Source organism: Ambystoma mexicanum, chromosome 2p (assembly GCF_040938575.1).
Source record: "Ambystoma mexicanum isolate Mex_15411 chromosome 2p, UKY_AmexF1_1, whole genome shotgun sequence".
NCBI classification, from domain to species: Eukaryota; Metazoa; Chordata; class Amphibia; order Caudata; family Ambystomatidae; genus Ambystoma; species Ambystoma mexicanum.
The window spans coordinates 447911292-447938674 of NC_090923.1; the positions used below are offsets into that span (position 1 = coordinate 447911292).

The 27383-nt window shown below is 45.4% G+C and overlaps 1 protein-coding gene across 1 annotated transcript in view; it reads left to right on the forward strand.

Annotated features, from left to right (window-relative positions):
• ARL6IP5 (ARF like GTPase 6 interacting protein 5) overlaps window positions 1-27383 on the forward strand; it is a 137488-nt gene that overhangs the window by 1081 nt on the left and 109024 nt on the right. The gene's annotated exons all lie outside the window — the stretch shown is intronic.

A 27383-nucleotide genomic window follows, 5' to 3' on the forward strand; every position in this document is an offset into this window, starting at 1 on the left:
TGTAACACAGAAAAGGAGGGCAACACACAATTGTATGTAGTTAAAAATAGGCAGTGGGAGAATCCAATTTACGCAAGACGATAGCACTATAGAACAGTGACCAAGGAGATACAGGGTCAGTATTGAAGACAGAAGGATAGATGTGAAATGGCTACCTGTCCCTGTCCTGTCCCTGAGATTAGGGAGAACTTTCTTTGGGGAGCGCTGATGTGCCGCTTACAAAAAAGGGGACAGTAAAAGAAACCAAAGAGAATCCATTTTTGAAAAACAATAACAAATAAACTCCTGTATGTCCTAGGTCACACTTAAACCTCACAGAGGAATATAGGCAAAAAGGTATAAAAGTAAAGTTTACACCTTGGACTGAGAAAACAAATAACACGGGTCCAGACTGTCTATTGTGGGTACATCATGCTTTACTTTCCCATAGACAGATCGAGACTTCCCAGGGCGACTCTACCGTTAAAATCTAAGAAAGAGGCTCAGACCAATGTTGTTGTACTGCTGTGACCTAGGACATACAGGAGTCTAACAACCTTGATGTTGTTATTGTTTTTCAAAAATGAATTCTCTTTGATTTCTTTTACTGTCCCCTTTTTTGTAAGCAGCACATCAGCGCTCCCCAAGGAATGTTTTCCCTAATCTCGGGGACAGGTAGCCATTTCACATCTATCCTTCTGTCTTCAATACTGACCCTGTATCTCCTTGGTCACTGTTCTATAGTGCTACCATCTAATAGCAGTGCCTGGCAAATTCCCAATACTTATACAAGTCAAAACTGTTGGCTTTGCCAATGCTTGTTTTTAACAGAACTTCAGAGATGGACACGTATAGTGCTTATAATTCACGTGGCATTTTAATTGCACAGGAGTGCGTTTACAACTCCAATTAAATCCTTAACTCTCGGGAGACTGCTTTGAAAAAACAACGGCAGGCACTTCAACTGCCAAGCTTGATGGTAAGGCTCAGCATCTTTGAATGTGTATGAATAATCATTACAAAAACGTTTCCGTTTTCTAGTTAGGACATTTTTACTTGCTCTTAAAATATTCTCATTGTGAATTGGACTTAACATTTTTACTCCCTACAAAATCATTTAACTCCCAAAATTAAAAAATAGGGAGTAAAATACTCCAACTTCAAAATCTTATCTGGAGCACTGGTAATGCTTGATTTTAAGCAAGCTTAAAGAGTTCCCATAAGGGGGTGTTTTAGGCGGGGAGAGGCATTCACCGTGGGTCGAATGACCATAAGCAGTCTATTTATTTTATTGTTTTTTTAATACCAAGCCTAATAGCATATCTCAGTTCGGTTTCTACGCGCGGATCCGGGATTTGAACCTCTCTTGCTTGGGTGGGCAAATGGCCAAACCACACCTGCAAGCTTTATGCCCCTCCTTATATGCCATGTCTCCCCATCTGTACTCCAATGCAATATTTTCGGTTTCTAGGTGGTGTAAAAGCACCACCTAATAGCCTAAACTAAAAATGACCAACCTTAGCAAAGCTAACAGCACTGGTCTTCTAAATGTAGAGGGTAACCATTTTCATTTTAAGCCCTCACAGGACAAAAAGTACCTTCGACAACCATGTAGCTCAATGATCTTCCTTGGACTTCTAAATGAGTCCTTAAAATCGGGGATGGTTCGTAATTGCTTGAAAGCAGCTAACTATGGCAGATTGATTAGAGCTGGCCCGCCAGATATACAACTTGCTACATTCAGCAAAACTGATCGAGAAGAATGTGGTTGACATAGTTCTCAACCTTTTGTGGTCCCTGGACAGGTGAAAACACATGTTTTTTGTTTTTGGTGGGTGACCGTTCCTTGCCTTAAATGGGCATGTAAGGGGCTTGGTGGGTGAGATAGCTGCTTACATTCCGGGTGACGCCCACCAAAAGCTTGTGAGTTGACCGGTTATTGGTTGATCAACTACAATTCTTCGTAGAAAACATCATCCTTGACCAGCACCAAGCCAATTTCACACATCTGCACTGAACAGGGGCAGTGGTTACCTTCATTTTGAATGACCTGAGCATGTGGGTTGATTGAAGCAGCACAAATTCCTTGGTTCTGTGAGGTCAATCACACTTTCGTCACCATTTACCACACAACCTTTAATCTATTGTCTCAAGTCAATAGAGTTTGGAGGCTTGGTGTTGAAATGGTTCGAATAGTTTCTAAGTATTTGCCTGCAGAGGGTGTATCTCACTCCCTTCTACACCAAAGCCTAGTCTTCTAACTGTGGTATCACTCAAGGGTGGGCTCTCTCCCATCTTATTTAATATTTACAATATCCTGCTAGTGAACCTTACGTTTTTTGTTGGAACTAGGTTTAATTACAAAGAACACGGGCAACTTATCTTTGATCTGAGTGTAGACAAGCAGGCTGGCCCCAATCATTTTTAGGACAATCAGCTATTCATACGTGGATCCAGTATAACAGTCTGAAAATTAACAAGGACAAAACTGAGATTGTAATTCTAGAGATGCCTGCTGTCCTGTCCTAATGCACTGGGAGATACCACATGCCCTGTGAAGCTAGCCAAAAACTTTGATGTCCTTCTGGATGGTGTTTTTCATTTTAATCCCACAAGTGACCTTGGTAGTTAAGCGCAGCTTCTTTACACTCTGTCTTTGGTAAAGGATTTTCCAGCTTTAGAAATGTACTTGTCGTTGACAGTGATTGCCCATGTGCAGTCCAACTTCAATTATTCCACCAGTTTATATTTGCGCCATTCCAAGTACCAAATGAGCAGATTACCTTGTATTATAAAATCTGCTGTCCTCCTGCTGATGGTGCTTCATAGACGTGATGATCTGTCAGCCACTCTGCAGCGATTCCACTGGTTAACAGTGCAGTGTTAAATTCACGTCTCTATGTATGATACATTGGGTGATTCAGGGGTAAGACACTCAATTTATCAAAGACAAGATCTGTTTGTTTTCCCCTTACTTTACATTGAGATTGTCATCCAATCTTTCGATTGTATTTCCTAAATTCAGACTGCTCTCAGTCTGCGTAGCTGCTCATTGAAACTACTTCCCTTCTTCATAAAAGGACCATCTACTCTATAACGGCATTTAAAACATTTCTGTTCTCTTGATAGACTCCATTTGCGCTGCTGTACTTTGCAGTGTTCTTTGACTCCCTACCTTGAGGCTGCGTTGTGCGCTCTTACCCTTTAACATAACATAACATAAGTTGTGGTCATATGCTGTGAGAGAAGTGCATAAATAGAAGGGGCAGTACGGATGTGCAGGTGCTCAGAAGAGCCCAGGAGGGAAGTGCCAAGGGATGCCAAGGTGGGAGACCACTGGCTAACTGCTGGGGATGATGGAGTCCCAAGGGTGGGGTGCATCTTAACCGTAACGTCCCTTTAGCAAATATTTTTCTGTCAGTTAAATAGGTTTTTATAAGTGAAAATGTTTCATGATGTTAAATCACTGTATATGTTATTAATAATTCCTCTTTTAACAAATATGAAAGAACTATAAACCTCCTTAACATTTTTTTTTTTTTTTTTGCAATACACACTTGTGTGTCGTTATCCTTGCATGCTGGGGATTCAGTCATCATTGAATTGCCTATGGCATGAGACTTGACCATAACCCCAGTCCCACCAAACCACCACCGTTATCTACTGCACCTACCCTGCATCCAAGTTCACTGTCCACTATACCCTCCTAATGCAACCAATGGCCAGTGCTCATGGCTTTCAGCCATGGCTAGTTTTCACAACACATAGGGCATGGGCTTTGAGTATGCCGCGTTCCCCAATAGGCAAATCAGAGTAGACATTTGTCCTTGCAGAGGGCCAGGCCCACTGCCCAGGCAGCACAGTTATATCACTATTTTGTGCACTTACTTTTTCACGCTTTCAAAAAAGTAAAACGCAGGACAAATTTGCAAAAGTATGCTTTCAGGTCCTTGCTGAAACTCCACGCGCAAGTTTGCTGCAATCTCGCCCATCACTTCGAGCTGCTCCCACAAGTAGAATTTCTCTTTCCCATTTGAACCTAGGGCTTTGGCTATGTTCCATGCCCCAATAAGTAAATCGGAGTAGGCATTCGTCCTTGCCGAGGGCCAGGCCCACTGTCTATGCACCAAAGTTATATCATTATTTTCTTGTACTTATATTTCAACACTTTGTAAAAATAAAACACAAGACAGATTTGCAAAAGTATGCTTTCAAGTCCTTGCTGATGCTCCTCTTGCAGGTTTGTTGTAATCCAGAACACCCTTCAGGCGGTAGCCGCAAGCAGAATATTTGTTTCCATTGAAATCTAGGGCTTCGGCAATGCCGTACGCCCCAATAAGCAAATTGCAGTACACATTTCTCCTTACTCGGGGCCAGGCCTGTTGCCCAGGCACCAAAGTTTTATCACAATTTTTTGCACTTACATTTTGACACTTAAGAAAAAAATGAAGCCCAGGACAGATTTGCAAAACCATGGTTTGAGGTGTTTGCTGATGCTCCTTGGGAATGTTTGCTGCAATCCTGTCCAGCGCTTAGGGCTGTTGCCACGAGCAGAATGTTTTCCCATTCAAACCTTACGTATTTACGTATGTGCCAAGACCTGCACTCAGGTCGGAGCCTAAAGGCCTAATTAAGATAACCAGGGTTAAGAAAGCAAATGTTTGGGCAAAGCATTCCACACTTAGTGCGCCATTATGTGGAAGAATCTTCCCCTCCCTATCGGGTTAGAAAAGATTTGCACAAGCTTTCGGAAAAACCTCAAGACCCACCTCTTCAAATAAACCACTACGTACCAAACAAAAACCCCAACCACATACTTGGGCAAATTGTCCCGTGATTACGTGTTTTGTACCAACTGTCTATATGTTAGCACCCTGATGCTTGCGCTCCCTCGTGGTCCCAGTAGCCAAAGATCATGACCTGGACAATCTGGCCACTGCCCATAGCCACAGAGCTCTGTCACCAAAGGTATATCACTATTTCTTGTACCTACATTATGACACTTTTCAAAAAATAAAACATGGACACGTTTAAAAAACCATGCTTTCATGTCCTTACCAATGCTGCAAATGCATCCATGTTTTATTATTTGAATAGTGTCAAAATGTATAGTCCCCACTTGACAAAATCCATTCAGATTTTGCACAAACATTCAAGGTGTGGTCTATAATCTTACTCAAAACCTTTGCAGATTTGTCAAATAGCAACAAAGATAAAAGCCATCTAAAAATGCTGAGACTGTCCTCTAATTTTGGCCCTCTAGTCAAAATCCCACCAAACTTTGACCTACTTTTTGGCTTTTTTATTTAAAAAAAACGGATGGATTTACACCAACTTTACAAAAGCACGCTTTTGGGACCAACCTGCTGCTCCTCATGCAACTTTGGTGAACATCCGTCCAGCGGTTTGGGCTGTAGGTGTGAGCAAAAAATGTTTGCATCTGAGATTTCCACACATTTTGGGACCCCTCCTATAACTTTGCCCCCCCCTTGACAAAATGGCACCCAGCTTCACAGAATCATTCCGAGGGGGCCCTATACCTTTTTGCAAAGTTTTGTGAGCATTCATCCACAGGGGAACTCTCGCTCTCGCTCTCTCTCCCCTCCCCCCCCCCCGAAATATGAGTGTATGGGCCAATTCAACCAACAAGCCAAAGTTGCCACAATGCCACCCAGTAGCTATCCCTGGAAGCTCACCTCCAGTTTAGAACCACTGAGCAATGCGTTATGGCTACGCAAATTATCTGAAAAGCATGCATTTTTGTCAATATTGTCTTTTTATTTTTCTTATACAACAATTATTTAATACATGGCTTTATCAACCCAAGACAGGTGGCTTTGCAGACAACCACATATGCACCATTTATAGATGTAATCTGCGTGGTCTCTAGCCCTTGTGTTGGATCAGTGGGAATATTTAGCACTTCTCTATGACAGACAATTTTATGTTTCATCATTTCTGGTGAAAGTGGCGCAGATGACGCTGTGTTTGCATTCTAGTGTCTGTTAAGATATTCTCATCCAGTTTTTGCAAACATGTTAAATCTGGGCGACTGGACATTACTGGGGGCAATTCCGCTATAGATTTCTATATTTGTAAATAAAACCACTTCTTTTGGCCGAAACGAGTAAAATGTTTAAACTTAACAGCATATCTTTTTTTTTCTACGCGCTGCTTTGCACCTAGAGTATGCTAATTAAAATGTGCATTTTAACCTCCGAGATCCACTTCAAATCGGGCAGTAAAACTACTGCTTCCTGTGTGAAGGCTCATTTGGCGCCACTACTGTATTGCACTGTTATCAGCGCTACCGGCTGCAAGACGAGCCTTATCTGCTGTTTACATTGTTGCCAAGCCAACTAGCATCCCTCACCAAGTCTGGTTTCCTGTTTACCTAATATGCAGTTGCGATGACACTTGAGACCACAAGCTGTGTGTGGAGTAGATGGGCACGTCCTGCTAATATACCTCTATAGCTTTTTTCTTTTCTTTTCTTTTTTCTTTCTAAAACACATTTTTACATTATTGTAAAATATTCTGCACTAGCAGATTCTTCATTATTCTCGAGGCAATAATAATCTCACCTTCACTGGGTCACCTGGAATTCAAGTCAACAGTAACTCACGGAGACATATACAAGCAAATGAGGGCCATCTAGCGGGACTTTGGGTCCCCAACCGAACCAAAATAAATGAAGGGACTCAATCTCTGGCCCTTTACCTCAACAATCATAGCTTGGCATATTGCCCTGACAGCAATTGGGACACTCATGTAGTCCCTATAGCCCTTTCATCTGTGCCATGACTATCAACAAGTGGCATTCCAAGGGCAACATTGTCTAGGTACGCGACACATTTTAAAAATAGCAATGCAGAAGGTATACAGCCCATAGTATTGGCAGGAGAGGAGGGCTTTTCCTCTCCTTGTTAGGTTCAGTACTGGACCTGGTGGGCCATGCCTCACTACTCGCTCACACGAAGTACAATAGATGCCTGGACACCAAGAGTAGGGAAGAACAAAGTTTAGTGAAAGCGTGTGCTGCAAGACGGGCAGACTGGTGTCTTCCCATTTCACAGCAAGCCCTTATATGGTGCCTGAATGGCTACCCCGTGCGAGGTATTCATGCAGGCACAGTTGTGTCTAAGCATGTCTCTAGCAACTGTCGGGCAAGGGCAGCTGTGTTTACAAATGGCCTGACAATTGTCTGGGTCGTGCTTCTGCTTCCATGCACGACGGTTTGCTTGTACAGTGTGTAAGGAACTCATGGTGACAACAGTAAAGACAGACGCAAGTGATCACAGTTCAAGGGTGTTTATTAAACTGTATGCAGGGTGGAAAAACGCCTAATCTAAACCTAAATCTAAGATGGGAGCAAACTTTGGCAATCAAATGAAAAATAAGGCAGTCCTTGTGGCATATTGTCAAAGTAAAAGGGCCTATACTAAAAGAAAACTATTGCCAGTCCTTACAACTAAATATGGAAAGAGTGTGGGATAGGGTTTACAAGCGTTTTGAGCAAGGGACATGGTGGACTCCTGAGCACAGCACACGCTCGAGCCGACAGTTCCTTTTCAGCTATCAGGTTCTTCGATGGTTGGGTGTCTTTTCACTAAAAGTCTCTTGCACTGGAGGACCTGAAGCATAGACTCGGAACTCAATTAGAAGCCTCAAAGAATGTGCAAGGGATCAAGCAGGGATACAGGAGACTGACTGGAAACCATAAGGAGAGTACACATACTATAGCGTGGACTGAGGATATAGATTAGAAGTTACTAGGAAGTTGCATGCATCAGTTCATAGACTGAGATTTGTATAGGGCCATGATTTTGAAGTGGTGTTGGCATGAGTATGGCAATAGTCAATTGACGTGTGATATACCATATACCAATGGTCATTGGTATTATAGATGAAGCAATACTATTGCCAGTTGCACCATTAGTAAGGGTTTTTTTAAAGGTTTTTTTAAGCTTGTTCCCCAAGAACTGGATCACTTTTAGTAACTGACAACTTTGAAATTCTACTATGGCTCGCAATTTTGACACATTTGGCACTATGAGATTAAATGTGCAGCCCAGGATGGCACACTTGAGGACCCTTTGCATTGTCCCCTAGGCTTTCTGGGGCCGTGGCCAGCACTACATCCAACACTCTCTTCCAAAACACCTTCCATCTCGGGCCCTTCGCTCAGCTATCTCCAACTCTCTAAGGGTTAGATGTTTCTCCAGGCAGAGAGTGGGGGGTAGTTGCTCCTCATTGGTGGTGGCATACCAGTTTTTACAACATGTTTTTGGGAAATGAGACCTGCAAATACTGGTAAAAATGCACAAACATGATCTTTTCTCCAGCAAAGACCTACACCATGCTGGTGCTTTCTTGATTTGTTTTTATTTTTTTTTTAATGTAGCATTGTTTTGTAGAATGGTTACTGTCATCAAAGTTTATGTACTCGTGTGTTTTAGCTTCTGAGAGAAGAAAGTTGAACTCTGCTATGGTGGGATTTTTTAACTGTGATCTGGCATTGTGGGATGTTTTTACCCATGCATCCAAGCCCTACCATAAAACTGTGCAGTACTGGCATGGAAAACATCATGATGGCCAGAACTCCCCAGAGAGTGCACAGGGAAAACATGAAGAATAGGCTGCCACCCATTTTTGCCTATGTTGTGAGCACAGGAGGGCACTGCCTAAAACCACCATTGGGCTACACACACAGTAGCCTGGAACCATTGGGAATGGCAATGCTGATTGCCAAAAGCAACCCAGAACTGTGGGGAATTCATTTTCTTAATGTCAAAAATGGATGCAGTACCGGTGCTCACCACTATCGGAAAGCCGGCGTTTTAAAACCACCAGACTTTTGTGTAAAACTGAACAAATGAACCGAAACCAGGCCAAGGAAAGACTTGCTAAGAGGTGGATACAATGTAAAACTATATTCTGAAATGACTTGAAGGAAGTAATTATTTAATGTATATATACAAAATAGCTGCATGTAAGTTGGATTTGAATGTAGAAAACCGGGATCTAAAGTGACATTTAGCTGAATTCTACCTGACAACTACCCCCGACAGGAGAAACCTGCTCAGCCCCTCTTCCCAGGCCTGGCTGCATCCTGTTGCCCCCATCAAAAGGAGATCACACCTCTCTGATTGAATTAAGGGAGGTTGAACAAAGCCTTGTCCTGGACTCAGGCCAATGTTATATTGGGGGGTCCGTAAAGTGGCTTCATCCTGGGAGAAACTGGGAGGGGCAGTGCCTCTGCTAGCAAACTGAGCTTGGGGGAAGTGGATAAACGAGTTATTCCACCATGTGATGTGGGAAGCCACACCCCTTTTTGACCAGGGCATAATTTTAAAAAGATAGATAACTCATAGTGCGGACTGGTCAAAATTATATAAATGATATCATTATTCTTGGGATTTTTCTGTGCACGTTTTAAGAGGTGTTAGGACCCTGTGGTGTATTCTGGGGGGTTGCTAGCGGAAAATAGGGTCTTACTCCAAATGTCTGCATGTTAAAAATCTGACACTTCATCAATTAATGTCCATGCTCCTTGCGCACATTTGTGTAATTTTTGGTAAATGTCCGATATTGGTAAACCGACCAAAAAGCGCAAAATGTTGTCATTTTTGAATGCAAGCCCCCAGGAAGATCAAAGGCGGACAAGCATGGACCATAAGGAATATATAATGTGTACATGTAATTTCAACAAATTGTGTATCTGGGAAATATGTATTTGAATCAAATATAGATTTGTGGGCAAATTGACCAGGGGAGGATCCTCTGACCCATAAACAGACCTCATCATGATGACAATCCATTTCCTTCCCCCAATCATGGGAGAGGGGAGAATTGGGCAAATGATAAGTGAGAGGGGCAGGTTTAGTTATGACCAACGCACACACCCACTTTCCAAAACACACAAAAAGAGACTGCTGGGACAGGTAGACTCATTCACTTTCCACTTTGTTGCGGGACGCTTTGCCGGGAGACTCCAGACTTCAAATCCATCAACCTCCAGAGATCCAGAGAGACCAGAGATCCAGAGAGACCAGAACCGGTGCTTGACATACCCAGAGAGCAGAGCTGACCCAGATAGCCGGGACTTCAGAACCACCCGCCGGAAGCCCCGTCCAACCTGACCAGACCTTGACGGCTTATTTCAAAAATATAGTGAGAGTACTCACTGTGCAAAACCAATCTCTTAGGTTAAAATAGTTTGGATTAGATTATTTTAACTAAGTAGAACTACCTCCTAGAAATCCTGTCATGTGTCATTCTAAAGCTGCGAGCTGTCATTCTGTCATCTTTTAAACTGAAAACTGTCATCTGTCATTCTGAGCTTTAAAATTTCAAATCCGAAAAACTACTTTCACAAAATCGTCCGTATCTCCGGAACCGTTTGTGCTAGGAACGTGATTTACGCAAGTAAATTTGCCGCGATTTGACATTTTGCACAATTTCAGCCACGTGTAAAAATCAGCAGCTTCTTGCTTTCCTTTGCTAAAATTCGTTTTAACCTGCTGGTTACACATAGAGCATTGCTAAAGTGAGCCTGAACTAATATAAAGTAGCCATCACCTACCCTGAACCTCTAGAGGGAATTAAAAGCGATTTTAGCACCTTTTCACTTCCTTGCAAACCACATTAAAGTAATTCGCCTGTGGTTTAAAAGCATACCTGTTTTTCTCTAAGCTTGCTAGGGGGGAACTGCATTTCGTATTGCATTTTGTTGGGATTCTTGAAGACTGTGTGCTCTCCTTCCATTTCTTACATTGCAAAGGGGGGGGTGAATTGCCAGAGAAAAAGTGATTATACTATCTTTTGCTAAATCGTATCAAGTTATTTCTGTACTGCATTTTATTCATCATTGCATTGTCCTTGAAGCCATAAAAGCATTCTCAGCTACTTCATCCTCTCTATATCAATTCTAAGCCATCAAAAACAGTGTACCACTGTAACATTATCCATCCTCACAAGTGTGCTATCAAATATTAATTTACTATAGAAGTGTGATATATAATTTTTCAAATAAAACCTTTTAATTTGCGAAACAAACCTACTTCTTGGCTCAGTGGGGTCGGGGATTCTAAGAGAGGGGTGTGATATAAGGGTTGTCATCCAGAGTACATGAACTGGACATAAAAATATATCAATAAGGGTTTCCATCAGCATCCCAGACTAGGCATTGACTTAGCTGTAGTGTTGAAGTGAAGTCGCTTAACAGCATATGTACCTATCTCAGCAACAAGTGATTAACACACTGAGCTATATTGTTGACCATTCTGCCACTCAAACCTATCATTATGCATGCATTTCAACTTTGGTTATTGTACCGGATCAATATATTCTATGTATGTCCACTTAAGTATTGTCCCCAGTGACTGTCCATTTACTCCCCTCAACAACCTGGTCAGAATGTCCCTCAAACTCGCCCCATTGTAAGAAGCTCACTGCTTCCCGTGAAATCTGATTTCTTATCTAGTGTACATTGTTCCTCCAGTATATAAATAAACGCTACACACACTTGCTATAGTGAAACGAAACTATATCTGCTGCTGTGAGTACAGAACACATTACAGGATTAATTAATCAAATAAGACCTGTAACGGATGACTTGAATAATTTCACCAAACTCAGGGGAAAATAGTTCAAGGATTTTAATTTTGTAGCTTTTTGACAGCAGGATGAACCGCCCGGGGAGATGCTCCCACCACTATCTCAGGCCCCCTATTACACAAGGGTGTAATGCAAGGGAGGATCAGTAACCCCTACTGTCTAAGCTAGACTTATCTTATTGGTGAGAACCAAAGACCACAGCCTCATCTACCTTTTTCCCCCTGTGACGTTCTAAGGATTCCCTAATTCCCTGATGCCCCACAATGTGTTCAGTGATCTTCAAGAGGGTGCCGGTCTCATCTTCATTTGCTTGTTTTTTATAGGCATGAGATGCATGCATGCATGCATGCATGCATGTATGTATGCAATAGGTACGTGCTGAGAAGGATTTCATGAGAGGAGTTGTTTGCTGACAGGCACATTATAAGATGCTCAGTGACGTAAAAGTAACATGCTGTTGCACATGCTACCAGTGCAAGGAATGGCTGGCTTGGGAAATATCTGTCCAGCTAAGTTACAGTAAAACAAATAAGAAAAATTAATGAGCAGCAGTGTTTGAAGGGGCTGCAGGCCATATAGCAGGTATTCAGGTAAACTAAGATGAATACTATTTGTGTATACGGGATGTAACACGTGCGGAGGACAATTGGAGTGATGTGGAAATCCTTTTAAGCCTTCCTACATAATCTCATTCTTCAGGCCAGCAGTGCATTTGCTGAATTGGTTCGATCTACAATGAGCTGAGAACTCCTTCAGAATACACATCTCTGTCAATTACTTCAAAAACCTGCAGAAAACCAGCCCATCTTTTTCGAAGACCAGATCAAAACAATCCAATTGAACAATGATGGCCATGTTTTTTTTTTCTTTTTCTAAATAGCAACAATTTTCATTTTATAGAAATTTACTGATGGCTTAATTGAAAAATAAAAGTACATTTTCAGCATGATTAAGCCTTGAGCCGGCGAATTCTATATATATATTTTTTTAAACAGTTTTTATTGCATTTTTATACACATCAAACACCCACAATCAGCATATATCATCACATATTTATCTTGTATATCTAGTTCTACCGCCCCCCCCTCCAACTAGGCCTTCATAGCATATTTGATTATGTATGTTCAAACATGTCGCCAGCTCAACTCTTTCTTCTCTTCCCTCAATTGCAAGCAAGGTCACAGTTAACGCTATCCACCGCTGGATATCTTTGCTTGCTTCAGTTTTGTGCTCTCTCAGTGCTGTCTCCCATGCTCCTGTTTCCGCTTTGATCCATTTATCCAACACCCTCCACCATCCTGCTATGCTAGGTTCTTTAGCATCTTTCCACCTCATGGCTATACTATGTTTAGCCAGTATGTACATCAAATCTTTGAGCTTCTTCAGCGACTTGTCTTTCCCATTGGTCTTATAGCAACCCAACAGGCAAGCCTCCCGTGTCTGTATATCTAGCTCAGTGCCACCCTCGGCTGCCTTATGCTCGATCTTCCTCCCAAACCCCTGCACTATCAGGCATCCCCAAAACATATGTATAAGCCCAACATTTTCTGCCCTGCATCTTGGACACACTTGCCTGGTCGCACTTTTAAATGTTGCGATGACAGCGGGTGTTGGGTATGCTCTGTGTGTGATATACAATTGTATTAACTACAGCCTGGCGTTCCTGGAGACCTTCTTGTGGTTCCATGTTACCCTTGTCCATTCACTATCTTCTAAGGTCTTCTCCAATTTTCTCTCCCAGTTCTCTTTACATTTTAGTTCTGATTGCGAGGTGTGATCTAACTATCTCATAAATTCTAGAAATCGGATGACCACCCTCCGCCACAGTAGGCAACATCTCAATATCCTCATTACCTTTATTCTCCCCCGTCATTGTTTGGCTATCGTCCCCGCACTGACTTAATTACCTTTTTATACAACAGGAAGTGACCCGCGTGCAACCCAGTGGCTTCTTGCAATTCCCCAAATGTCTTCCACCCTCTCTCCTTCCACAGGTCTCCCAACGTAGCTACTCCACACATTTCCCATCGCGCCCTTATTACTGTCCTGCTACCTGATTTCCCTTCCAGGATAGCCACTACCGGTATCTGTGACGAGATCGGGTCAACTAGTCCCATGACTCCTATTCCAGATTTGTGTGCCCAACTCCACCAAATTAGGATTACCGGCTTGTTCCCTGGCAGGGATCCAGAGGATATCCCTCATGTATATACTTTTGATGACCGGCTGCAGCAGCACAGTTTCCGTCATGGGATCATCTGCCATCCATTGTACCACATGTTGCAGCTGGCACGCCAGGTAGTACAACACAAAGTTGGGTATCTTTAACCCACCCTGTGCGTACGGCCTCTGCAGTGTGCTCAAAGCCACCCTGTTCCTCCGGTCTTGCCACAGGAACCCCCTACACATTCTTTCCAAATCCCTGAAGTATTGCCTCGGTATATCATATGGGACATTCCAAAAGCAATGCAGGAGTCTCGGCAATGCAACCATTTTCAATAGCGCTGCTCTTCCCATCACCGACAAGGGTAACTTACTCCTGAACTCTATAGATTTAACCAACCCAAGTTTAGGTCTCACTGTATTCAATTTGTGTTCTCATTTAGGGTCATGGTAAAAGTTTATTCACAAATATCTGAAGGAGGACCCACTCCAGGGCAAGGGAAGGACCGGCAGCTCTTCAACAGACCTCTTTGCCATAGCAGCCAGCGGAAACATGCACAACTTATTCCTGTTTATTTTGATCCCTGTCAACCTGCTCGAGTTATCCAGTACCTCCAGAACGTATGGCAGACTTGTCACCGGGTGCTTTAAGTACAATAGCATGTCATCGGCATACATGGATACCACAGGTCTCACCCCGCCTATTTCTATGTCCAGATCTCCGTATTCCTGTCGTAAGTATGCCGCCATTGGTTCAGCCGCTATGATGTACAGCATCGGGGACAGTAGGCATCCCTGCCTGGTGCCTTTATGCAACTGCCATACTTCCTAGTACGTGCTCCCTGTCCTGACTCTGGCCATTGGCTCGGTATACACCAGCCGTAACCATCTCATGTATTGTGGCCCAATCCCCATCTTCGTCATTGTGGCATATTAACAGTCCCAATGTACTGAGTCAAATCTCTTGGTTGCATCTAAAGAGGCCACCGCACATTTCGCGTCTTCAGTTTCCATGCTATAAATTACTTGATGCAGTCTCCTGAGGTTTTCCGAAATACTCCTGCCCGGTACATACCCTGCTTGGTCTGGGTGGATCAGTACATGTATAATCTTGCAATGTCTATTTGCCAGAATGGCTGTGAGTATAATGCTATCCTGGTTCAACAGCGACAATGGCCTATAGGATCCGCAGTCTGTACCTATTTTACCTGGTTTTAGTAATGGCACTATCAGGGCTTCCCTCATGCTTCCGGGTAGGATACTGTCTTCGTATGCCTCATTATACACTTTTGCCAGTAATGACGCTAACAAATCGCAATAAGCTTAAGAAAATTTGCTCGGGAGCCCATCCGTTCCCAGCGCTTTCACGGTGGGGAGTGTTCTAACGGTGATCATTATCTCATCCAGGGTTATAGCTGCATCCAGTGGCTTTGCCTGAAGAGCGTCTAGCCGGGGTAACGCTATTAGGTCAAGAACATCCTGTATGTCTTTTTCCTCTCTGCCTTGGGGGTCTGCATATACCGCCTTGTAATATACAGAGAATACCTCATTTATGCCCGCCTGTGTACTCGCCTCCTCTAGATCTGTATTCCGAATGGAGCATATTGGGGATCTTGTGTACTTCCATCTACAAAGCCAAGCCAGCAATCGCCCAGGTTTATCCCCATGTGCGGGGCTCCTTTCCAGATACTTTGCATAGTTAAACTTCCCTAGGTTGTCCCATTGCGCAATGCATGCCTGGGTTAATTCAATTATTTCCTCTAGGTGCTCCTTATCCTGTCTGGCCTCCCCTTCACGCGCTCTCAATATGTCTTCAGCTTTCTTGAGTTCATTGATAATAACTTTCTGTATCCCACCCGACTCCGCTAACATTTCTCCTCTAATCACAACTTGGTACACCTCGCAAACTGTGCTCATCTTCTGCACGCTTCCTTCATTTACTGTAATATATTCCACTTTGCTCTTCCTAATATGCTCAGTGATTGCTATGTCTTGCAGTGATTCGCACCTCAGCTTCCATGTGGGGATGGGCGGTCTCGGTGCAGACACTCTCCACTTCGCCACTAGCAGGGAGTTATCCGATAGTACCCTGTCTAAAGTATTCATGCTCCGAGAATTCTAGTTTGTGCTCCACCCCAGAAAACATGTAATCTACGCGCGTATATACTTTGTGAGGGGCGGAGTAGTAAGAGTATGTTCTCTCTGCTTTATGTTCCCCCTTCCCCTCCAGAAGTCCCTCAGCTGGAAGTGTGCTGACAGTAAGTTCAGCACCTTGGCTGTGGGGGATGGCCGTTTGTGCTTCTTGTCTGATCTGTCTCTGATAGGATCTACAGTACAATGAAATCCCCTCCCCAGAGCAACCTCCCACCTCTGTAATGACCTAAAGAACACAGTAGCATCGTGATTCGGGGCATCCGTGTTCACAATGCAAATCTCCTAGTTTTCCATCATCCCATGCAACATAGCCATGCTCCCCTTGCTGTCTGTCTTTGTGGTCAGCACTTTAAATGGTACAGCAGGGTTCACCCAAATAAGGACCCCCCTTGCATACATCGAATATGTGGAGCCCACCATCACACCTCCCCAGGCCCTCTCCAGCTTCTTCTGTTTTTGTGCAAATGCATTTCTTGCAACAGAGCTCTCCTGATCTTTTACGTGTCATTTTGCATTCAGTCTTTAATTACCAGTTGACACCATTGCTTAGCCACTGGCTTTCTTCTTTATCGCAGTTTGTTTCAAATGTTTTCCTCTTTATTGAGACGTTTGCCATTTTCCTTTCTTTTATGTGTTTTTCTCCATTTTGGTGATGGCATTATTAGCCTGCCTTTTAACACACAATTCCATTTAAGATTGGCCCCCTCAAAGGTGTTATTAATTTTCCAAGCCCCTCCGATGTTCTTTTGTTTTCACCTTGATTTTATTATTTATTTACCTCTTGCGAGGCGCTGCCTTCTTTTGACCAATTTGTTTCATTTTTATAGTGCCTCTTTGCCAGGCGTTAGCGTGTGGAGGCCTTTTTCTATTTCAGCCTCAGTTGTTAAAGCCTTATTTAACTCCCAATTGCATCTTTCATTTTAATCAACATCTTTCCGATTTGTTTATTTATTTTAATTAATTTTTTGGTTATCCTCTTGCGGGGGGGTTAATATTTTTCAACATTCATCCATTTGTTTCCTTTATATTTCCATCATATTTCACCTTTTTTGTATTGCCTCTTGCGAGGCGTTAGTATATTCCCATCTTTATTATTCCGAGATTTAGACTTCTCTAGTGGTGCTTGTTTTACTTTCTACCCTTATCCCAGCGCTGACTGTCGTATTGTGTTGTTTATTATTGATGCTACCTAGGCCTGGCACTGCTTATGTAAGGGAGGGAGTGAGGGATGGAGGTTTTTATTTTGTTTTTTTTCAATGCCAGCAGTGTTGTGCGCACAGAGCGAGCGCTGGTGCAACTGGAAAGGGAAGCAATGGAGGGGCTGCCTTGCCCTCCTCTGTTATAGCCCCAAGAGAGGACGTGAGGGCAGGAATCCCCTCCACCCCCTTGTTAGATCAAAGGCCCTGCATCCTTCCTTACGTCCAGATGGGAGGAGGGCCTTTGATGTGGCTGTCTGGGGCAGGGACCTCCTGTATGACCCGAGTATGTTACTTCTCCCTGCCACCTCAGCCTACTCGGGGTCCCTTTTGTTCCTAGGGCCTGGTGGCCCACCCTGCGCACATGGGTGCGAATAGGCAAGCACCTGGTCGGTGCTGCCCAAGGCCGCTTCCCCTGCAATCCCACCTCCCATCTTATGCCCCTGGGTCTTCTACCCCTGGCGGTCCATGTAAATATGCCTGGAAGTGTTTTAGTGCAGGGAAGGGGTGCAGGTGATTGACAAGGTGTGTGGATTAAAAGCAAATAAGTACCACATACACATATCCCCCATACCATAATCATGAGACCAGACAACCAGGTAAGGTGAAAAAACCTTTGGCCACAAGCATTATTCTCTAACAGGCTATGTGTAAAGAAAACCAACCAAATAAAGCCTAATGGATAAAACAAAACAATTTTGGGGATTAAGGGATGAGGTGAGCGTGGACCCTACTCTACCGTAGGGCCAACTCGAGGCTGATCCCTGCCGCCACCCTGAGTGGGTTTACAGCCGTTCAGGTCCCCCAAAAATGTATCCTATGTACCTCCTATTACTGCCCGAGACCTACAAAACATGTGTTCCATACCTACTATATATGTGTACCCCGTCATTGAGTAAATTCCTTGTTATTTAGAGGTATGGCCCCCATATTAGGTGAATAAGGGGGGGCTTGTTAGGTGTAATAGATTTCTCTCTGCATTTTTGATTTGGTTGACGGTTTCTGGGCCATCTCTTTTTGAATCTCCATCAGTTTCCCTTCTAGTTCCGCCTCCCATTGGCGGTTCTGTTATCCCTTTTTGCCTTGAGTGCGATAAAGTGTCCCCTAGTCGCTGCCTTAAAAGCCTCCCAGAGGGTTTCCCTCGATGTCTCAGGCAGGTTATTGCTGACAAAATATTCTATTGTTCCCTAACCGATTTGCCCATTACTTAGAGGACTGTTTCTGAAGGGAGGTTGCATCTCCAGAGCCCTGTCTGACTGTGAGGAAGCGCGAGATCCATCCACAGTGGAGCGTGCTCGGAGAGTGATATCGCGCCGATCTCTGTGTTTAGGACTCTCCCCTGGAGCCTGGACGAAACCCGTATGTAGTCTATTCTAGACATCGTGTTGTGGATGTGTGAGTAGTGTGTAAATCCCTGTTGTTGCCCTTTGATGCCCCGCCATACTTTTTCCAGCGCTAGGTTTCCCATTCTCGCTTGCAGGGCTTTTGATGGAGTTCCCTGAGTTTGCAGTCTGGTGCCTGACTACTTAGCAAGCTGAGGACGCATCCGCATGAGGTGGGATTGAGTCCATGACTAACCACCAACCTGCATTATGCTTCTATTCACGCAAGTGAGCAAGGCCTGGATTTGAGAAAGGCAAGTCAATTTCTGCTGAAACACGTTTCATCCACTAAAGGCTACAGTAATTTGCAATTCCAAATATTCCTCAAGACTTCTCTCTTCTGTTGAGAATCTTAGGTTCTGTGCATGACTGATATGATACTATTTATGGGGCGCACTAAATGTCTGCTCACCCTACCATTGAAATTTTCAACAACGGAGTTGAGGGCCTCTATGTCTCCGTAGACGCTTACATTGGTGCGACTAAAAGTTAATACGTGGCTCCTATAATCAAGTTCTTAGCAACACACACACACACACACACACACACATACACACACACACACACACACATAACAAGGTCGCGCAGTATTACCGGAGAAGGTGTCAACCAAAAAGTTCCTCACCATTAGTCAGACCTGCTCTATCTATGTTGGGGTTCCATGAAGTGTTGAAGTCCCTGCCTCCCCCTGCCTCCCTGCCTCCCCCTGCCCCCCCAAGCACCACCTCCCCTGTGGTGAATCTTTCCAGTTCGTCCAAGATCTCACTGATGAAGCCATCCTGTCCCGTGTTCGGGGCATATATTGCAGCGACTGTTAGGGCATATCCCTCCATATGGGTATTTACAAATGGGTATCTACTGTGTTTGTCTGCGAGTGTGTCGCGTATTTGTATGTTTAGGGAGTTTTGAAATGCAATCAGGACCCCTACCCTTTTCTCTTGTTCATTTGCATGGATGATTTGGTTGTATCCTTTCAGACGCAACTTCCCTCTATCTGTTCCCTTAATGTGGGTTTCTTGAAGTATTATTACTTCATATTTCCCTTTCTGGAGGCAGTCTTCCACTTTTTTCTTTTTTACTGGGGAGTTTAAGCCTCGGATATTGTAAGTCAAGATTTGTATCCCCATTCTTTTGTTGTTTGGGTATTCTCTACTGAAGTGCCTCGGCCTCTTAGTACAAATGATGATTTCCTTCCGGATCCCTTCCCGCTGCCCCCCCCCCGCAACCCTCCCATAATTGCCGTGAGGGGGGCACTGGAGCCTATGGTTGCTCAGGCGTGGAGCCCTATGCGCCATGCCCCCTACACACTCGGGAATAACTTTGCAGAGAGTCCTTAACCCCACTTAGATTCCACCTACTGCGCCCGGGGCTGTGCCCCCTCTACTTCCCCCACCCCTGTCACCTGGTTGTTGGATTCCTGCTCCAGCGTGACCTGATGTGGTCGGGGTGGTGGGCTCTGGTAGATGTTGATTTCCAGTCTACTACTTCATATTTTGTATTGTTTGTGCTTGTCCTAATTGTTTTTACTGGGGTGGCGGGTCTTCCTGTTAATTGTCTTCCATTCCCATGGTGTTTTCCGCGTGGCAGACCTTTCTATCCGGTTTCCCTGATGGCCGTCTTCTTGGTCTTGTATGCCCATTAGCTGTAGGCCCTCCTCGCAAGTCGTTATTCTTTGGTGTTTCCCTTCCCATAAGAAGAGCAGGCCGAATGGGAAGGTCCATTTATACCTGATCTGTTTAGCAATGAGTTCTCTCGTTACTGGACCCATTTCCCGCCTCTTCTGTAGTGTCGATTGCGCTAGGTCCTGACATAGGTGTATGTCAACTCGGTTCATCCACATGTGGTCCATTGTCCTTGCTTTGCGTAGGACCTGCTCCTCTTGGGAGTATGACGTGAGTGCTGAGAGAACGTCTCGTGGGCGGGCTCCTGGCTCACCTGTTCTCCGTGGTCCCACCCGATGTATCCTGTCTATCGGTAGCTCCATGTCCTCTTCAGTTGCCAGGATGTCCTTGAAGACCTGCTGTACTGCGTCCTTGAGATCTTTGTCCTCCACAGATTCCACCATGTTTTTTATCCTGATGTTCGATCTCCTGGAGCGATTTTCTTTTTTTTCCAGGTCCTCGCACTGGATTTTGAGGTTATGGGTAAGGCGGACTAGGTGTTCCTGTGTCTCGGCACTTTGTTGCGTCTCCTCTATATTTTGCACAATCTTCTCTAGGGTGTCCGTTCTTTCCCCCAGATTTACTACTTCTGTTTTTAGTTCCTGTACAGCTCGTTTTATTTTTCATCATTTCAAATTGCGTGTGCATCAAGGCCATAAACTGTGCCTGCAGCTCCCCAAACCAAGACTTCTTGTCCTCTTTTGTGGCCATCTCTGCTGTTGCAGGGTCTGTTTGTGGGTTTTGGTTGGTGTGCGTTTTCCCTTTTGGTTGTGTAGAGGGGTTGACTCCCCACAACTGAGTCAGGTTTGGCTCTTATCTTGTTTGTGGGCCCTGCTGTGTGTCCCCTCCTCCCCCCTAGATTCTGACATATGTTTGGCTCTTCTTTGATCCTTTGCGTGTTTGGGGCTGTCAACCTGGTCCCCGGGATTGTATCGGTCTTCTGCTGCTTCAGGTTCTCTCCCCTGGGTTTGTAGTTTATTCTCGCCTCCTATCTTGTAATGCTGTTGAGGGGATCCCTGTCCTTGGTGGATGGGCATCCACGGGGGCTGCGCTGGTCCTCTTTGCTAGCCCTTGTGGCTCCTGATTGATATGCTGGGGCCTGTACTCTGTGGTGGGTGGTTGGGTGCATAGTTCTTGCCCCTCCTTCCTTGTTGTGACCTCCGACTGCGTGGGGCCCGTTCCTTGTTTGGGGAGTCCCTCTTTGCTTGGGGCCCCCTGGGGGAATGTCTCTGTACTGTTGCAGAATTCTTATTTTGGCTATGCATGTAGCATCCAACCCGTTTGTGTCGGGTTAATGGGGGAGTCTGCGCTGTGTCTTCTAGGCCTCTTTCTGTGGCCTTGCGTGTGACTCTGTCTCTGTTTGGAGTCGAGGTGTCTAGTTGGGTGCTTTGCTTCCCCATGCCCCCTGGGAGTGCCTTACTGCTGGCTGTCTGAATGGGGACTCCCTCATCCATGGCTGTGATCATGGAGTGCAGAGGGAGGGCCGTTGCACGGATGGGTAGTCCTTACCGTGTTGCCTTTTGGCTTTTTTTTCCCCCCTACGTGCTCTGCTGCCGTGCCATGGAGTTTCCTTTTTCTATACTTGTGTGGGTGCATAGCTGGGATGTGTTAAGGGGGGGCGTGTCTGTCGGAGTGTCTGCTTTGAGGTGCTGCATTCCCCACTGTCCTGGGGAGGTCACGCTGCAGCGCCGTGTTGTGACGCTGTGTAGTCTGCTCGATTTGCCTAGTTACTGGCTACAGGAGAGGGATACGCACTAACCCCCGCCCCCTTGTCCTGATTCATCCCTGCCTCTGGTGATTGTGGGATTTTGTGAGTGTTCTTCCCCGCTCCCCGCGAGGTCTAGGATCCGCCTTGCGCTCACCCCTCTGCTTCCGCTCCGGTTCCACTGCTCTGTGTGTGGTCCGGGTGTTCCAGAGGGGTGTGTCTCACCATGAGATTCGTTTTGGGGTCTCTTGGGTGTATGTGCCCCATCTCTCCTGGCTCTCTCGCGTTGCGGGCACCGGTGAGGCGTCCTGGTCTCCTCGTGCTTTAAGGTCACCTCAGTGAGGTTGCCTCCCCTGCCTCAGCCCGTGGGATCCTCCCGTGCGACTTTCCTGCTGTCACCTTTTGTTCCCGGCTCTGCTCCTACGTCATATGCCGCTCCGGTTCATCTGGTCGTTTATTCTACATGTCCACCGCACATCCCGTCTTGATTGGGGGCTATGCTGGGCAGGAGAGACGGAGAGGCCCTCTGGCAAGTCGTCCCCTCGCGGCTGCCATCTCGGAGTGGCGTTTGCTTTTTTACACCACCACAGCCACATGATGCTCAAATTGTCATCACCAGAATCATCTTCTCGAAGTTCCCAGGCCCTGGGTCACAGCATTGCAACAGAAAATTGACCATAAAACTTTGGTGCATTCTCACGTTGACCCACACATCTGTGGAAACATTTTCCCTTTCACTGAAGAACCACTGGAATCTTGTCCCTACTGCCTGACGTTAACTTGTTTTGCCCACTCACCTGAAAGGGCTTACCTGACAGTTATTGTCCTTTGACTGGGCCTGGATGAGTGATGAAAGCTGACCCTGGTATCTGGACGACTCCGAACACACTTTGTTTGCCCTTGTCTGTCAGATCACCTGGACCAAGGCTTCCTCCTTAACCTGTGCGCCTTATCTTGCAGGCATGGTCCAGACAATAGGCTACCTTCAAAGCGAATTCTCAGGGGGGCAGGGGGGGTCTGTCTTCTGATGGGCATTAGAACAGCTGTTTATTAAGATGTAGCTGATTTTTCCCAGCTACCGCTGCTCCCATCGTCAGAGTTGACACTTTCACCACATCGTAGTCTAGAGCTGATCAAAATGGCACTTGCATATTCTCTGGTATGAGTGTGCAGTCCAGACCCTGCTCTGTTGCCCTAGCCTGCTGCATGGAGCCCCCAATGCTGCTTTTGTAGCACCAGATATGTAGACACAAGATCATTGGTGAGCCCCTATGTAGGCTTTCTTTATGGCGACATCAGCCTTCCTAAACTGTTTGAGGGTGACGCTTTCCTACTTCTGCTATTAACTTCTCGTCCAGCTGTAAGCCTATGCAGGTGGCATTGTAGGTGACCGCTCTTTCTGTGGCATCGTTATCCAGGTGTTTGCCCCTGTCCTCTCCCTCTTGTACGGATGATGAGGAAGAAGAGGAAGTAAGAGAGGATTCTGAACTGCTTGATGAGTAGGAGGAGGGATGGGAGGATCTCCTTGTTTATGCCTTTCATTCAGAGCCTTTTTAGGATCGGCATCAGCTCCTTTTCTGTCTTGTGCGCCCTGAACTGGGGAACATTATTTCCAAAACACTTGCCAAGAATCAAGCACCAATATGGCCGCCAACCATATATTCGGTCTGGTCCCCCACTCCGAGCCTCGCTCTGTCCTCAATGGCATTCAATGATACTGATTCCCCCCACCCCCTTCCTCGTTACCATACACCGTGTAGTCAACACTATATCTCAGCAACATCGTCAGGATCCGTCTTTGGTCTACCTGTGCAGCGGCATACCTTCCCTCCTGGCAAGCCTGACTCATACAGTCTGATCTGTGGCATTTCCCTTAAACTGACACCGCTGCTTCACTGGCGGGACCAGGAGCTTTAACTGGGGCCTGTCTGCCACTCCGCTGCCCACTAGGGCCTAGCCTGCTATGCCAGCTTTACTTAAAAAAAAAAAAAAACCACTAATACACTTACCTCTTGTTGCATTTACTTCTTCGTCAGGCATCTTCATTGCCATTGTCGATATGGTTACAGTTAGCTTTAAAATTACTGTTTGGGCCAATGTGGGGTGGGGTGGGGTGTGGTTAAGAATACAGGTTAGACAAGAAGGGGGAGATACAGCGGGTCCGACCCAGTAATGACCAAGTGAACGTTAGAAGATGTGAAAGAGATGACAGTGAATGTATGGTCTAGTGAATGTAGAAGGGGTAAAGCAGTACATCAGCTTAGCCTTGCATATTGCCCTCCAGAGCCCAGCAGTGAAGGGTCATTGCTGCCGCTTTAAGCCTTGCAGCACACCAGGGTCCATGCCTTCCGTCGAAAGAAATGATTGCCACATCGTGGGCATAGTAGGGCTTTATGCCCTTTCTTTGCAATAAGTTGGTGGAGCCTAGGAAGAGTGGAGGAAAAAGTTGAAAGAATTTTTCTGTTGCAGAGGCCAGAACAGCATAGAGTAAGTACTGGGAAGACGAAGAGGGATGTGGAGGTAATGTAAAGATGAACACTAGTATCATTATGTCTACAGTATAACTATTGTATGAAAGGAGATCTAAATATGGTCACCAACATTTACTGACAAATGCATCTTTCTATCAGCTGACATCAGTACTTGGTAATGACCTCTACCACGCCGCACTCCTACAGGCCTCCTGACTCTGCCACGTGATGGCATGAACCTATGTGCCTCTTCCAGGCAGTGGTGGTGCCTGCCAGTTGCTTGGTGGTGGCTGGAGCTCTGGAGTGAGGTAGTTGAATGCTCAAAACCACATTCTGCCATGATGCTCAGCGAGAAGCACCAATGGGAAATGGGCACGACAGACTGTCAAATCTCTCCCCTCTGAGAGCAGAGCGTTTACACGCAAAAAAGAAATACTTGGTGGACAGCAGCCATAGATTACCATTGGCAAAGGACGGCTGTATGCCCTGCCCATATCGGTGCAGTCCCACATCCCACTTTTTTAATTTTTTTTAAACTTTGTTTATCATTGCACACAGGTAATGCACATACATATAATCCTCATAACAATCTTTCATCCTAAACAATTAGCTTTCTTCCAAGTCCGAGTTTTTATGATCTGCCATATCTGCCAAGTATTGTTTGTACCTTGCCCATATGTTTCTGGGCCTAGAGGAGGGTAGCACTGAGTCTATATAGAGCTCTTCTGTGTCATTAGTCCATACCATGTCTCTGTCCACCTTAGTTGGCGGGTGTGCATTTTTCCACTTCATTAATATTGCTCTTTTGGCTATTACTCGGCTCAGGTTCAAAAGTTTTCACCATGTCGGGTTCATTTTCCCCCAACAAACACATCCGTGGTGACCGTTCCACCGGTTGATCTGCCATCCGATCTAGAGCTTCGCAAACCTCTGTCCAGTAGCCCCTCAGCTTTATACATGCCCAGAGCATATGATATATGTTAGCGTCTTCAGCGTTGCATCTCGGGCAGGTTCCCGGTGTGGCAGGGTATATTTGTTTGAGCTTTAATGGAGTATAATGTGTCCTATGCACTATTTTATAGGGTATTAGTTTGAACCTGGAATTGCATGATCTTTGTTTGGTCAGCGCGCAGATCTGGGACAATTCTCGATCCTCTTATTTGTTGCCCCAAATCTAGCTCCCACTTGCTTCTGGCCGTATGATTCTCAACTGGGCGTGTCTGCATTATAACTTTATAGAGAGCAGAGGCTGTCATTTTTTGTGTTCCCCCCCCCCCCCTCCCCCCTGTGAACATATATCCAAGCCCCATGTTCGTCTCAGGTTCATTTGGGTAGGTAGGGCATTCATTTTGTATGGCGGTCTTTACCTGAATGTATTGTTTATGTTTATTTGTATTTCCCACTATATCCTTGATATCTTCCCATTGCACAAAGCGCTTTTCCAGGAATAACTGTCCCCATTGAGCGATACCCCTGGAGCCCCAGTGCATTGCCACTTCACTATTTATAGTAAAAGGTGTGTGGGGATCACCCCCGAGTGGCATGCTTGGGTGGTATAGCCTGTCGGTGCCAAATATGTCAGCTATTTTAGCCCATGCCGTGGTCGTTACCTTCGCAAGATCTGTGGTATTGTAGTGCTTGTGTGTGGGTCTAGTTATCTTGTGAAGTGCTGTGATCGCTTCCCGTTCTTCTGGGGCAGGAGGTGAGGTTCTCGGTTGAGAAAGTGTGTGGCCCATTGTGCCGCATAGTGTGCCTGTGCTACCAGGTAATATAGTTCCAGGTCTGGTGCCATCCGCCCGCCCCTCGGATACGTATCTGTTAATATCTTCCAGCTTAGTCTAGGATGTCCTCCCCAAACGAACGCCACGCAGGCACTGTTCATTTTAGCAAACAGGGCGCGACCCGGCCAAACCGGTACTGTGCTGAACAGATACAACAGTTTTGGTAATATCATTTTGATTAGGGCTATTCTTCCCATCATTGATATGGATAGGGCACTCCAGCGCTTCATTTTAGTGCATAAGGTGTCAGCTAGTGTGCTATAGTTTAGGGCATGGGATAGTTGGGCCGTCCTAGCAATGCCTGCTCCCAGATACAAAATATGCTTTGGGCTCCAGATGAGACCATGTAAGTTTTGGGGTTGAATTGTATTTTCTGTGAGCGGGAATATCTCTGATTTGTTTGGGTTGAGGCGTAGGCCAGAGTAATCACCAAATCTTGACTTCTGCCAGGACCTTGCCCAGTGAATGATCCGGGTTCCTTAGATATAGTAAAATATCGTCTGCATATAGTGTTATGATTTGTAGTTTGCCCTCAAGCCATAATCCATATGGGCTGTAGCGTGACCTAAGAATATCAGCCAGAGGTTCGATTACCAGGGCGAACAACAAAGGTGACAATGGGCAGCCCTGTCTGGTTCCACCGCGCAACTCTAGTATGTCTGTTAAGGTGCCGTTAATTCTAATCTTGGCGTGGGGACATGTGTATAGTATTTGAATCCATTTAATGAATTTCGGGCCAAACCCGTAATTTCGTAGTACCCCAAATTGAAAGAGCCAGGAGACAGTGTCGAATGCTTTTCGCATATCGAGGGATACCGCTATCGCTTGAGTTTCGGGGGGTACTGTGGCTAGGACTTTGTGGCATCGTCTTATATTTGTTGCTGTGGACCTGCCCATAATAAACCCTGCCTGGTCTTCGTGGACCATATAGGGCATCAGCAGTGTTAGTCTGGTTGCTAGTATTTTAGCTAAAATCTTCGCGTCTGTATTTATTAATGACAGTGGCCTATACAATCCACATTCCTCAGGGGGCGGGGGGAGGAGGTTCCCTGGTTTAAGCAGTAATGTAATTACTGCCTCTCTAGTGGCTTCAGGGAGTTTTCCCTTATTTAAGGCTTCCATCCATACAGCATAAAGTCTGGGAGCTAACAGGTGACTGAATTCCTTATAGAATTCTGCCCCTAGGCCGTCTGTACCGGGGGGCTTTCCCGTTGGGAAGTGCTTTAATCGCCTCCACTATCTCTGCTTCCGTGATCGGAATCTCTAATGAGT